General features: G+C 35.3%; 1 long non-coding RNA gene across 1 annotated transcript; it reads right to left on the reverse strand.

Moving 5' to 3' along the window:
* Window positions 1–4,693: 4,693 nt before the first annotated feature.
* On the reverse strand, window positions 4,694–6,445 carry LOC137738893 (uncharacterized). Its single transcript, XR_015963983.1, has 3 exons — window positions 6,305–6,445; window positions 4,967–5,033; window positions 4,694–4,826 (listed from the first exon to the last, which is right to left on the reverse strand). It is a non-coding gene; the product is annotated as an uncharacterized LOC137738893 (long non-coding RNA).
* Window positions 6,446–15,662: the final 9,217 nt, after the last annotated feature.

The following is a 15,662-nucleotide window of genomic DNA, read 5'->3' on the forward strand; positions in this document are numbered from 1 at the left end:
CAATACTTCAGGATGTTTTGAGTTTAAGCACCACCACTTAAACATGTCAACACGTCGATAAGTGGACTGGAACAATTTTATTTATAAGAAATAAAAATTGAAAAGAATCATGAAAAATCTGTGATGGTGGAAAAAATGGATTGAAGTCACTCCAAGGTAAGTAAGCATAAGAAACATTTTATCATGGTCATAATTCAACTTGAAATTCCTGTCTAACATGATGAACAACTTTGTATCCATAGCTGAAGACCCTAAAAATGTAAACCCCTAATCCATACTTTTAAATTGACACCCTCTAATAAAATCGTATCCAACTTTATGAATCACTCTGAAGTAGTTAAAAACCATTAAGTTGAGAAGTCATTAAAGATCTAAACACTAAAATCATTGTAGAGGAACAGTGAGGCGACCAATGTCAGCTGTTTTCACAGTTATCAACACAACTACGAAACCATGAGCATTAATCTTGCCACCTAGGCAAACCTCACCATCTCTAAACCCACCCTCTGCACACCGCAGGGACCCTTTCTATTTACAATTGTTGCATTGTTTGCATAATACGATGCCTTCCATATTCAAATAGTTACATACCAACCGAGAATAATAATATAAATTCGTCGCTCACCCCTTTTTCCCCATTTGAAAAACCACCCGAAAAACCACATTAATTACCATAGTTTTTAAGAATTCAGATATGGCTGCAAAGAATGAACTAACACAGCATAAACATCTATAGAAACATATGTTTTGGAGTAACCAATTAAAAATTGTTGAGGGACCAACTAAAATTTTCAAAGTTAAAAATGAGAACAGAATCTTCATAAAAACAACTAAAGTTGCAATTTAAAAACAAACGAATAATATTAAAACATTAATAGAAGAACTGTTTTATTAGTGTATAACCAACAAAGAAGTATGAGTCAAACGATCCTATCAAGAAAAAGAGAAATGGAAAAAATATATAAGCAGAGAAACGTATTCCTAGCACGCCAACACTTCATCCTTGAACGGTAAAAGGGTTAATTTTTTACATTATTGATGTTATGACCAAACAAAACAGGTTTACATGGCGTTTATCTTATCTAACACCCGTCTAGTCTCTATACATTGAAAACCCAGAAGGATGTTATGGTGGAGGCAAGAAAGAGCAACAAAATTCCAATTTTGTAGCAACAACCAAACTTGTAGATCCCATCGAAAACCCGCCAAAAAAAATGATAAACTTCTTCATTCAACGGAAGTTGTTCTTTCGGCGAATTATTACGATTTTCAGGTGAATGGATAGTGTGGACGACCAATTTGTTTCGGTTTGCACCCTTACCATAAACACGCAAACCCATCCTTGTTTTTTCTATTTTGACTTCTTCCTTTGTATTGGGTCCTGGGGCAGTTTCTCTATATATCTGTATCATTCTTCGAATCTTGTTATTGTTTCGAGCCTCAATCAGTTCCTTTAAATTTTTAACCAAAACTCCTCCTAGAATTTGTTGTTCGCTTCGATCAATCTCTTTGACCATTTTATCTACCCTGAATCACAAATTAAATATAGCGTCAATACTTATGTTTTTTAGAAAAATCTGTTTAGCTTGTAGGTCTTAGAATAACACAGTAAAAAAATTTAAAAATTTAAATATAGAAGTTGTGATTTTTTTTTTGGAAATATGTCTGGTTTGTTGAGAGATTGGAATTGTTAACATCACTTATTAAAGCACTTCGGGGAGGATGAGACAGTAGACTACTAGATAAACCTAACGAAAAGACCAACCAACCAAAGTAACTAACCTTCGAAGAACGGTTTGGTAAAGTGAGAACGTAACAAAGAAAGGAAGCAACCAAAAGAAAACATATAAAATGCTTAACAACATTTGATAAACAACTAAAAACACTGGGTTAGATAAGAATCACAGAGACACCAAGAGACTTTCACACAATAACAGAATTGCATAGACAAAATTTAAACCAAAAAAAAGAAAGAACTATCGGACCTTTGGAGAAACAGAGGTTACAAAGAACATTTGATAAACAATTAAAAACACTGGGTTAGATAAGAATCACAGAGACACCAAGACACTTTCACACAATAACAGAATTGCATAGACAAAATTTAAACGAAAAAAAAGAACTATCGGACCTTTGAAGTATCAGAGGTTACAAAGATAACGAAGAATGAGAAACAAAGCTTAGAACAAACGTTTAATATGAGGTGAAAAAACCTAACAGTTATGTTAAAAATTATAAAATCGCACTATCTGAAATGGAAAGCATGGGGAAACAATGTATTGAAGTTCAGAGCATACCAAAGGCTTGATTGAAATGTAATGGTTCGGAACCCCTTGATTAAAGGCAGCAGCAAGCGCAAATTATGATTGAACAATGTGAGCACAATCTAAAATGCGAAAAAGCAGTGAGAGTGAGATTAAGAATTTGAAGTGCAAACAAACAGTTACAATAAAAGTAACTTAAATTGTGATTGTATAACTACTAAGAATTTTCTCTATGATCTTTCATATTTCCCCTTAGTTGTTTGTAGTAATGCTTTATTTTGTCATAACTCCACACTGAACGTAAAATGCACTGTGGTTCCATGAGACAAAGTATGTAATAGTATCAGAAACTTACCAGTTAACCATATAATAATCTAATGTGATCCTAAAATGATTTAGTCGTGGACAAAAGTAAAATTTCATCACATAACACATAAACATAGGTCAATGGAGATGCTTCCTATAAATTTGCTTTGTACATGGCTTTAATTACTTGAAACCGATAAAAATCTTTAACGGAGACAAAGACTTGTATTTATTGTGCTATAAATAGCTTGTAGTTTGTTATTTGGGAGAGTTTTTTTGGAAAGTTTTTTTGTTCACAACTCAAAGTTCATTTGCTACAGTACCCCTGTTTCCCCAGTTCTAAAAATAACCTTACAAACAATATCAAGCAGCACTATTTAAGAATCTAAAAACAGCCCAAACTAACTACACAGACAGGACAGACACCAAAACATGGAGACATGCAACACAAAAGCTGTAATTAGATCCCAATCACAAAATGCCAAGACAAAATTCCGAATCCAACTATCCGTATACTAACAGCCCATCCAAGCAAATACAATTCTAATGGGGTTTACAACAAATAAACCAATTATCCAATTCGAACGGCGTTTTGAATAAATACACCAACCATTCAATTGGAACGGGGTTTGTTACAAATACATGGTTAGTTATCTTAAGCTTTACATAAATAGAGATACACAGATACGTGCACAATGTAGAAAGAAGCCCAGTTCCATTCTACGGTAAAACGACCAAATGGATGCTTAGTTATCTCAACCTTGACATAAATGGACAGATACAGATATGCACACTAAATAGAAAGAAACTCAGTTCCAATATAAGCTTAAACGACAAAAATTGAATTATATATTTAAAATATAAGCATGAAAGCTTCACAAATATAAATAAAAAAAGGTAGATAGCTGAATAGGCTTTGAACAAACATCATGGCGTATAATTATTACCTCAAAACGGCATGGAACCAACCTCTTCCACAAACAATCAAAATTTTTGTAATCTGCAAAGAAAGTAGATCCGTTAGCGACTTAGACACTTTCAAATTGAAAGAGGAAATTTAAAGAATTGTAGCTAAATGAGCAAAGACAGGGGAAAAAAAAACAAAAAAACAAAAAAAACAAAAAACAAAATTTAGAGATATTTTGAATCGAGCACAACTAATTTGGTTCAACGAAGAATACCATATCTTAAGGCCAAGGTTATATGTAATCTTCCACATCAAGTAGATTTAGCAAGCAAACGATTTGGATGACTAATAACTCCTACTCTCAAGCCTTTGGTACCACTAAAGAACCGTATATGGTGTAATCTAGTTTCATTCCTTCCCACAAAGCTCTCAGGTTGGACCCTCATGAAACGTTGAGTTTGATAAAATTTATTAATGATATAAAAAGTCGAGCATGCTTTCAGTTTAAGCACCACCACTTAAACATGTTAACACATCTATAACTCTAATCAAACTGCAAAACCAACACATGAGTATTTCTTGGTTCAAATATAGAAGCACCAGAGTGAAAGGTTTTTATATGCATTATGAGACAAAAGTAATTGCAGCAGCAAAACCCAGAGCTTTCAGTTTAAGCACCACCCTCCAATGCCAACAGAAAACACACACAAACAGGACATGATTAACATGAAAATGAAGCTGAAATGAAAGTAAAGTTGAGCCTAAGTTGAAATGGATTAAAAGGATGATTTTTGTAGCAGAAGAACAACATTGTTACCATTCAAATACAAACATATAAGAGAATAACATATGTTTGAACTCTTCGTCCAGCGTTGAAATAGATTTGGATGACTAAGAACTCCTACTGTCATCCCTTTGGTACCACTAAAGAACTGTATATTTATTTGCAGATGATCAATTGAAACACCCCACAGATCAATTAATTCAAATCATAGTTAAATACTAATAGTGGCTTTAAAGAATGTAGGCTTGGTTTTAAAATAAAATAAATAAATAAATAAAGCCAGGAAATTAGTCTTACTCTTCTCAAATTGATGTTTCACACTCTTAGTTGCATGCCAAAAAACCAGGACATGTGTATGCTGGTGTTCTCAAATCCAAATAATACGAAATGATTCTCTCCAAGGTAGAAAAAGGACACTATATACTGTATCAACAAAAAAATAGAAGGAAAAAGTTTTCATGAATAAGGAGATGATAACGAAAGGGTTAGGATATACCTATTGCTATGAATTACAGATTCCAGTGGATGAGGCTCTTTGTTTCTCAAAAACTTGCAGGTGGTTGAGCTGCAAGGATACATGACATGGCAAAAAATTAGAGGGAAAAAGAGTTTGTATCCAAACACAGTAAGGAGAATTATATTATAAATTAGTTTGTATAAAAGTTAACAAAAGTTAACAAAATTTTTAAATGGATTGAGAAATACCTCAGTAATGGTCTCTTTGGTGGCTGTTGTGTGAATGGGGAGTTTGATGTGTATGCTTTTGCTGGATCTACATGCATATGAAAAATAAAATTTATAAGTGCAACCCAAAAATATAGAAGCAACCAAAAAATGTAAAAACAATCTAGGAACATAGAGATATTCGAATAATGTGAAGTGGAAAAGGAACCTGAAGGTGATTTGGTGAGAAGAAAATAGTAGGAAAGTATGAAGAAACACACAAATGAGCAGAGTGTAACCCCATTATTTATTAAGACAGAAAGCTAAACAGACTAAACTCCCTAATTAAAAAACAATAAAGTTAAAAAGGAGACTGAATTTTGTTTACACATAAGCAAAGGAAAAAAAATTTCTGAAAAACACAAATATCAACATAGTGCAGTCCCCTAATTTAGAAAGACTAAGAGTAAACTGTAATAGTTAACTAAACAATTTAAAAATATCTATGACAGCTATAATGAAGGGAAAATTAGCCATGACAATTTAATAGTGTAGCCCCCTAATTTACAAAGACAAAGAGCAAGCTGTAAACTTAACTAAACAACTTTAAAATATGTATGACATGAAGGAAAAATGAGCTATCACAATTTTAATAAAGGGAATGGCAAATCAAACAGTCAACAGCAAATTGAAAACAATAAACTGTGTAAACTTAGATATGTTTTACGAAATTTTTTTTTATTTGTTAAGCTTTCATGTTGCTATAAATTTAGGTGTTTTCTCTCTGTGTTGGTGTATCTGCTTAAACTTGTCAAACGTTGGTTAATCTTATGGAATATTTGATATACTTCACAGCTTACTACCTATGTGCAATGGAGCATCACAAATTTATCTACATTATGGTTGTTAGGACAATGGATTAGGTTGTAGGATAAATTTGGACATATAGGTAATCCTAGAGGTGATCTAAACAACCTGCTAAAGACCAAGAGCAAGCCCTAATAGTTAAGTAAACAATATAAAATATCTATGATAGCATTAATGAGAGAAAAAATATCTGTGACAATTTTAATAAATGAAATGGCTAATCAAACAGTAAAAAACAATTAAAAACAATAAACTGAAAAAGAGTTAAATCCTAAGGTGGGCTAAACAATCTATAAAGATCTATGACAATTTTAATGGAGGAACAAAATATCCCTAACAATTCTAAAACAGAAAAAGGATCAATCACACAAAAAGTAATCAAGAAAAAAACAAATTAAATCAGTGGAAGATCCTAATTGACAAAAATAGAGACATAATCTAGCACCCAATTGAACAATTTATAGACATCCGTTAGAGTTGGCACCAAACAATGAAAACAAACCAGTGCAATACCTTTTGAATCAAGGGAGAAAAATGAAAACCCAGACGCTGCCATTCGTCCCTGAGGCATCCCCTCCTCACCGACTCTGTGTGTAACCCGTCAACCCTAAAGAATACACACACCCATGCTTTCCGCTCTGTATCCATCTCTCTCTCTAAAATGGGAGAAAATCCTATAGATCCTGGCAGAGGAGCTAGCAAATCTTTCTCTCACTCAGTCCAAATCCCTAGCTCCCATCCGTCTCCAATCTGTTAGGCCCTGTGTCTCCCTCCTCTGTAGTCGCTCTGTCCCCTCTCTTCGCTCACCACAGCGACACCCAGTTGTCTCCGAGTCAAAAATGGGAGCCACTGTCTCTTTCAAATTCGTCAGCCGTGATGTCCCCTTCCCCTCTCTCCCCGAGTCAAAGCTGAAATGCAGGCCCTGTGTTTCCCTGCTCTGTAGTCGCTCTGTCCCCCTCTCTCCGCTCGACACAGCGACACCCAACTGTCTCCGAGTCAAAAATGGGAGTCATCGTCTCTCTTCAATCCGTCAGCCGTGATATCCCCCTCCCCTCTCTTCCCGAGTCAAAAACTGCGAACGGTTGAAAATCAATTCTTAAGCCTGAGTGGCAATTGTGTAAATAAAATGAAAGTGTGTTAAAAGCAACCGAGTGGCAATCCTGTAAATAAACTGAAATGTGGTCCAAAACACTGTTCATTTCTACAGTGCAATTTTGCCAGCTTCTTTAGACTAAAGTAATTTCAGAGAATAATTTCAGTCACAGAAAAATACAGCTCTACATTTCATGAATTTTATAAGCCAAAAGCACCCTATGACCCAAATTTCAAACCACATAAGATCTCAACATAAAGTTATATTAGTGTAAAACATAAAGATAAAAACAATAGTTCTGTAGAAAATGTGGACCAGTTTCCATCACCAAAGTATCTGAATTAGAGTTTTATAAGACAGAGAGTATGCATACCAAAAATTGCGATCATCGGGCCGGGCCATCCTATTCAAGTGCTTAACAGTAATTCTCTTCTGTTTTTCAGGTTTTCCTTTATAAACGATATTTGGAGCCTTCTCTCCTTGCTCAGACACAATGTACTCCACACAAAAACCAGATGTCGCATTTTTAAGTTGCTCAAACGTGAATTCAGGAAATGCAGACAAGCTATCAACCTTGCTGCTCCTCATTATCCGTATTAAAGGTAAACAATCCACAAGCATCAGATATGATCGGTTTCTCCATCAAAACCGCCAGAACAAAAGAAACATGTATATTAACCCGCCAATGTCAGGAGCTTCGAGTACTGCTGCCTTCATTTGGGAATTCCAGCAACATGGCATGAGTTTGGAGCATTGATCCCCCATCTCAATTTCACGGTATCAAATTAGACCACAAAAATAAAACCAACATTAAGTAAATTCAGATTGCTCTGACTTCACGTCGACTAAACTTCAAAACCTCCTGAAAATTGAACTAAACAACAATGATTTGCTGAATTTCATTTCTTTATAAACATAATACCGAGAAATACACTCAACTATAGAAATATCAAGAAAACATTATGATTAAATCGGGCATTAGTATTTGCTTTCTATCGAATAACAGGTCAAGCCGCGAATGGACACTTTGTCAAGAACGGTCCCTGCGTTTAGTCCTTGACTTGTTCTTGTCATTGGATTACTTCCTGTCCACTGTCTTCTAGGCTACTTCCAACTCCTTCTGAGGCTGCTCGGGTGCTTTGATGGCTCGCCAAGCTTCATCCCATAGTGTATTCTTCTCTGCTAGAGTGAATGAGTCTGCCAGTGTCAAGTCTTCTCCCATGATCAATTCTCTAAATAATGGGTGGTCTGCTGGGAGCCCTTTTAGAAGGCTGCACTTTCTATCGAGTCCTTGCATCCGACTATCTTAGCCTTCTTCGCTTTGAACCACTTTATGTAGTCGCGAAGCATTTCCTTCGGATTCTTTTTGATGTTGAACAGGTGGTTGACTATCTTAGCCTTCTCCGCTTTGAACCTCTTCACGTAGTCGCAACGCATTTCCTTTGGATTCTTTTTTATTTTGAACAGGTGGTCAGACTTTTTCTTGATCAAGTATGATAAATATTCCTTAGTGGAGACCAAATAAAGTTCATTGAAACTCTAGACTGACCATGGTGGCAAGGTGTGACACCAATCTTGTGCCTCGTCTTGCAAGGTGGTAGGGAATATCTTGCACATGAGCGCATCATTGCTCTTATAAAGGATCATTACATTGCAATAGTGCTTCAGGTGCCTCTCTGGGTCTCTATCTCCGTTGAAAGGGGTGAAATGTGTCATGTTGAACTTGCGCGAGGGCTCCGTCTGCTTAATTTTGTCTATGAAAGGTGGTCTGCTCATGCTAGTTACATCTTGTCAGAGCGCCTTGTAAGTGGTTTCAATGAGTTGGAAGTCGCGCAATCATTCAGTAAGGAACCTCTCTACTTCTTCCTGGATTTGCCTCTGCTTCCAGCCATTCATAACCATTAATGAGATTGCTCCAACTCAAGTCCAATTATGTTTAACAAGAAATATGAGGGGGCCATGAATTTAGATTTTCTGCATTGGGAAAGTCATTACCCGTAAGATCAAGATATGCAATAGTGTAAGTTTTCCAACTTGACTTGGTAATTGACCACAAAAACAAGCATAAGAGAGAGATTAAGATATCTTAAACTTATGAGAAGCAATGAGACTTGGAAATTGCAGCGGTTGTTTGGTACAATGTGAAAGAACGTGGGAAGATGGAGAAGAGAGAAACACGAATCAGTCTGTTCACTGCTCTCTTTTTCTTTTCCTTTTTTCCTGTTTTTGTTTTTTTTTTTTTTTTTTTTTGCTTATTTCAATTGTTGTCCCTACTAAGGGTGGGCACGGGCCGGGTTCAAATTTGAAGGGACTGGACCGAATCTACTTTAAAATGAAACGGGGCAGGGTGGGTCGGGTATTGAAATTTCTGAAGTTGGAACCGGACATAACTCGACCTGATTGAAACAGGCTGGTTTGGGTTGGGTCCACGAGTCCAACAGAAGGGAACGACATCATTCAAGCCATCTTCCTCCGACGTCGCGAAATCCAGATGCCTAGTGACAAGACTATTGGCCACGAACGATGACGCCTTCAACACCATCTTTTCCAAGTTTGATGATGAAAAGCACGTCCCTCGCGCCATCATTGTCGCCATCTTCGTCGATCTAAAGCCCACCGTCTTCTCTGATCCGGAGCCATGTGCTATCTTTGTCCATCTGAGTGAGATTTCGATAAAATCAAGAGAGAGACTAATAGCATATTACGGTTAGAAATGAAGGGATTTGAAGAAGTTTGGTGATGTTAGAATGGTTTCTAGACTTACAGAGAGTGAGAGAAATGAGAGAGACGTATGAACTTGGTGAGTTTCGATTTGGAATCAAAGAAGGGAGAAGGCTCTAGAAGCCTGGGAAGGTTTCGAAATGAGAGAGAAAGAGGGCCTAGAAGAAGTTGCCAATTCAATTTCTTTTGTTTAATTTCATTTTGTATTATTGTTGTAGACATGTGCCCAATTTCATTGTATTATTATTATAGGAATGGGCTCATCCATTCATTCAAATAGGTGGGTTTATATTCCCCAACAATGCCCATCCACTGCATTATGGAAATGGACCGGTCCCGGGCCCTGTGAGTCTAAAGATTTAGACTTGCCCGCCCCGTCCCGTTTCTATAAAAAAAAATTGGACTCGCCCCATACCCTCTGAAACCGTGATTACCCGCCCCAACCCGCTGATCCTCTACCTGTTTGCCCACCCCTAGTCCCTACACGTGATAATTTGTAATAAAATGAAAAGCAAACATAGTTGCACATGCAGAGCGTGTATGCCAATTGCCAGTTTATCTAATGCAAACCCGATTTTCATAATGAATTTGTTAGGCTATGGTAATGAGTATATATAATAATTAATGGTTGTATTTTGAGAGGTCAGACAAGCATACTTGCAGCTTTTCGTTGTAAGTACATGCTTATTAGTTTGGTTGTGTTTCTTCTTCAGATTTCTCGTCAGGATTTGGTTTTTAACGAAGATGTGGGAAGACCAATTCGGCGATATTTCTCAATGTTAATTTATCAAATCTTGATTGAACTATCTGTCAGCTTTTCTCTCTGTAACTTGATTAATAAGTTCTTGCAAGTTTCTCAAACGGTAAATGCACGAGCTACATGGTTTTTCTTTTCCCACAAATGGTTTTTATATTTCCCCTGTTCCACCACTCGAACAATCACTTGCATGGCTAGCGGGAATATGCTTTCCGCTGAGAAGATCAATCAAGAGAGTCCCAAAGCTGTGTATTACACTTTCTGGTGTTACTCTCCCTGCAATACATGAGAAGTAAATGCCAGATGATGTACTGAACCTTGAGAAGAGAGACATTTATATTTTGGAAGTTCTAAAATAAATGTGATGTCCAATATCCTAGTATGTCCTTTCCGAATGAGAACCCAAAGTTAAATGATCCGATATGCAACAATTAAAATATGAATACAAGATAGATAGTAACCAAAAACCACGTATACGTATAAGGTGTAAGCCTTGCAATGAAAAAGATGTTTTACAAGTGTTTCATTGGGCATATATTCTGCCACAAGCAACCACTCATCACCTTCGCAACAACTGAGTAAATTGATCAATCTATAAAAAAAACATACCACGAGTCAAGGATATTAAATTAAGTAATCATTCTTGTATTAATTTACTTGTGAAGATTTTTCCACAATTTTTCTAAATCCCACCGCCAACGGTGTTGGAGTTTATTGGTGGGATTTGAATTGAATTTTGTTGTGTGGATTGAATGGGAATGGGGCCAACGGCCAACACAAGGTGAGACTTTCAATCATTTGCTAACTCTACGACTAATAAGGTGCACCGGGGTACAATTTAGTATTTAATCTCGATTTGACCTTACTATAAAATAATAATAATAAAATAAAGTTTAGATACAAATCATGAGTGAGCATCTTCGTGAAGGTGGTGAAGATATGAATCTTTTGGACACAAAATGTTGAGATACAAATGCATAAACCCATGAGAATAATGTCTGTCTTCAATGATGAGCTGCATGTTAAAAAGAAACCGAAAAGAACTACATTGTATCCCAACATGTACACAGCCTTCCCTAACAACGACCAGACACTATATAAGAATTGAGAAATGTATTTATACAGAAACGATAACAGAGCTAAAAACACTGAAACAAACAGAAACAGGCACAAAACAATGAATAATAAAGCCAAAGGCAGAGTAAAGCTCACCTTGATTGAGAAATTTCGGTCAATGTCATTAGAATCCATTTCGGTCTCTCTGAGATCCCAATCAACATCAGAGTGAAAGCCACTAATTCTTTGACGGATTGGACGCATTTTCAAACTCCCTCTAAGGTTATTCCACTTTTAGTTTGGGACACAAAGACCAGCTCTTACTATTGTTTTTCCCCAAATTAAATGTTCAGAATTTTTTTACACTTGTTAATATATGTTATATAGGACAATACATATAAGTTGCCATCAAAGCTAAGTACGAATGCATGTGAGAGAGAAGTGAGTGCTAGGTTTGTGAGCATTGACAACCATGACAAGTGAGGGTGGGAGAAGAATGGAATGGAAACTGTGTGAGGGTAAGACAGCAAGTTTGAAAAGAAATTGTCAAAACTTAATCAGAATCCTAGTCATTAAAACGATCTTAAAAATACAAACAAACAAGCACACTCTACGTATGTAAGTTGCTTGCAAGCCCATTGGTTACCGGAGTTGCCTCACGCAACATATGGCTAAATTCATCTTGTGCCTGTATTGGAGAGGAGCGCGATATATTGTAGAAGCATATGGAGTTTCCATGTGTGAAATGTTTATACTGTTATAGTAAGACATTACTCAAATCTAGATAGAGACAAATCATTGTTTGCATATAAATGTATTCATTGTCATTCTTTTTTTTAGCTAACTCCACTCAAAGAACTCTCAATACTTAACATAAAACACAAAAAAATTCCTGCAAAATTTGTGTATAGGCAATCTACTTCTAGAAACAGATTCCCAATACAAAACAAGGAAAAACACAAATGATGATACAAATAACCCCTGCTCTAGACAGTTTCTTTCGGTTTTCTATAAAGATTGTTGTAAACGGCAACGACTAGTATACAAATCAGATAAGAATTGCATTCTTACTACTGAGTTATGACTTTCTTCAACCTGTACATGAGGGACTCAATAGATTTTTGTAAGCTTGTGCTATCTCTCCGTGCCACTTCCTGAGATGCGAGGTGTAAACTTTGAATTCCGCGACCCAAACTGGCGATTGATGGAGCTGCAGGTAGTGATTCAGCAGCACATTCAATCCCATCTCCATATGCAACCAGACCGGCACAAGTTACAATACTACATCCAAATGTAGCCCACGGTAGGACACCAATTTTCTGGATACGTCGGGTCGTGGAGAACCTATAAGGGATCCATGATCCCGTGCTTCTCACCCTTCTCTTTTCCCCTCCTTTCTTCTTTCTCCATTGGTCACTCCCCATCTCTCTCTTCTCCCGGTTGGCTTCACATCCCCTTCCTTTCTCTCCTTTATAGCCTATCTCCACCGTCCATCTTTTCTTCTTTAAATCTGGGCCACACACGTGGCTCCACCAGATTTTACTCCAAAAGTCTGGAGTATTCTAGAAAATAATAAATTTACAATTTTACCCTCGACTTTATTCGTTAATAACTCCTTTGTTAGAAGTCCAAATTGCGTTCCGTTTGCGCCCACGCTTCTGTAGTGATGAGTACTACAAGAATATGGCAAGAAAACGAGTCTTACATGACACGACATGGCAGTCAACAAAAGTCAACACTTTGCCTCGAAGGGCATTTTCATAAATTCACTTATTAAAATTATTAAGACTGTAACTTTTGGAAACAGGTCGTTACACGATTTATAATATGAACGGTTCTGATTATAAATATGAAGTTCTATAAATTGACAATGAACAATTTTGAGAGATTTTGAATAGGAGCTCTTACTCATGTTTGAGTAGTCAAATATTGTTCTATATGTATAGCAAAAGTCTGATATTTATGAAATAAAGCATAAAATCTTGTCGGAAATTTCAATCAAAGAAGAAGGACTTTCTTTCACTAAAATATTACATAGTTTTACTACAAAAATCAATAATTGTATCAAGTGCCTCCTAAACCATATTAGATTTTGTGCTAAAAAATATTAGTCAAGGATTTAGAGAAAATGCCTGGGTTGCTTTAGTTTGATCCTTAATGTATTTTCATTCCAAGTTATTAGTTCTCAAATTTTAAAAAATGTGTTTAATAAGGACAAAATGATGAGAGCACAATCACGATTAAAGGTTGTTAAGTGTGTTTAAAAGTGATATACTTTGACCACTTAATATTATGGTCTAGTGGTATTCTTTTTTACTTGTAAATGAGAAGTCTTAGGTTCGATTCTCACTAATGGCGAATTTGAACCACATTATTATGGCTAACCGAGTGTGAGGCTTTGCCCCACTCCCCCACCCGAGGTACTAGTTGGCTTGGATTTTGAGGAAACTCCACATTTCATCAACCTATCAATTGCTCATATTAGCAACCAAATTGTATAAATTGGTGTTGAGCTCTTCTGAAGTAAATTGATTGCAAAATCATGAATTGTTATTGAGCTCTTTTTTTTCTTCTTCTTAAGATTATGACTTAAAGGAGACAGAAATATAGGGAACTGGAAAAAGGAGGAAATGAAATGGAAGGGCGTAATCCATCTACTTGACTGAAATATCATTCTACGAGTTGTCATAAATGGTCAAACATTTTGGATCCATATTTGTTGGGGCTTGAATGCCGGTGAAAAATTTATTGTTAAATTTGTGACTCGGATCCAAAATAATGTAAATAATGATAACTTGAAATTTGATTTTTGAAGAAAATGTGGAAACTGAAGATATAAAAAATAAATAAATAAATTAGTGATTGACGCTAGATTAGGAATTAGGATCATGTAGTGCTCCTTGGCGCTTAAAGATTATTGTTGAAGACATCAAAAGTTTGACGACCTCTTTTGATTTCATCTCCACAGCCCACATTTTTAGAGAAGCAAACTTTCTAGCAGATGCAATTATTCATTTTAATATTCTTCATGTTTGGGATAGGCAGTTACCATTTGTGGCCTTCAAGACCTATTTTATGAGAACTAGTTGTGATCGTGGTCACTTTATTTAATATAAGTATTTTTTTCATCGAAAAAAATATTTATAATTACCATTTAGACTAACTCCAATGGTTGGGTTAAACTTATAATTTTAGATTTTAAACACCCCCAATCTTTTCCCAAAACAATTGGGCTAAAATTTGTGTTTGTGATAAAACCTAAAATTTGGGCAAATTTAGCTCAAAAATGACACAATAAGCCAAGTTAGTGGCGGGCTCTCGTGATGCTAACAGCTTTGTATGCCACCTTATACTATTCCATTCCAACGACTATTTTGTAATCCGTTGCTTGTAAAGATTGGGTTGTTGGTTGATCCAACAACACAAATTCAAACTTTTTTTATTCAATATAATTTATAAATACATTAGATCCAACCGTTGAGGTCGAATATAATTAAATCTGTCGATAAAATAAAATATGCGATCTAAGATTAAATCCAACATCTAAAACAATTAAAAAAATTATTTAAATCAAAATTCATCCAAAATTGAAGCATATTTAATGATTTTTCATTACTTATCAGAATGAAAATATTTTTATGTTAAAATTTTCATAAAAATAAATTAGAATAATACACATAAATTTTATTTATAAAAAAAGTTACCAAAATTTAGTCTAAATTCATTCTTCAATAATTTGGGCTCAAATATTAAGCCAAAATCATTAGAGAAAAAAAAATATTTTTGAGTTAAAACCTAAATTTTTTAAGCTAAAGATTTAAGTTTTAACTTCAACCATTGGAGTTGGTCTTAGTAAAATATGAGAAAATACCATTTGGTTTGCTGTTTATCACAATTGTTTCTGAAAATAAAAAAAGGGGGGGTTTTGATATAGGCGCCTTGTTTTTTAATTTTTTAGATTAAACATACACTCATTTTGAAAATTTGATCAAACATTTTCTTAAAATTTTGGTTATTAATTTCAGTTTTTCACATAAGTTCAATTTTGTTTAGAAATTTAGTTTTTCACGACTTCTCCTGGACATTTTGTTTTTTTTTTCCTTTTTTCTTTTCCTATTATCCCTATATTTATGTATTTATTATCCATCTCTATGCATTTTTTTATTGTTTGTTATAATTTTTACTTTTTTTTTTGTGAATATAGTAAAATATTTATATAAAAAAATTGTCAGATTTTATTATTT

Source organism: Pyrus communis, chromosome 7 (assembly GCF_041283825.1).
Source record: "Pyrus communis isolate YQ-2024b chromosome 7, ASM4128382v1, whole genome shotgun sequence".
Taxonomy (NCBI): domain Eukaryota; kingdom Viridiplantae; phylum Streptophyta; class Magnoliopsida; order Rosales; family Rosaceae; genus Pyrus; species Pyrus communis.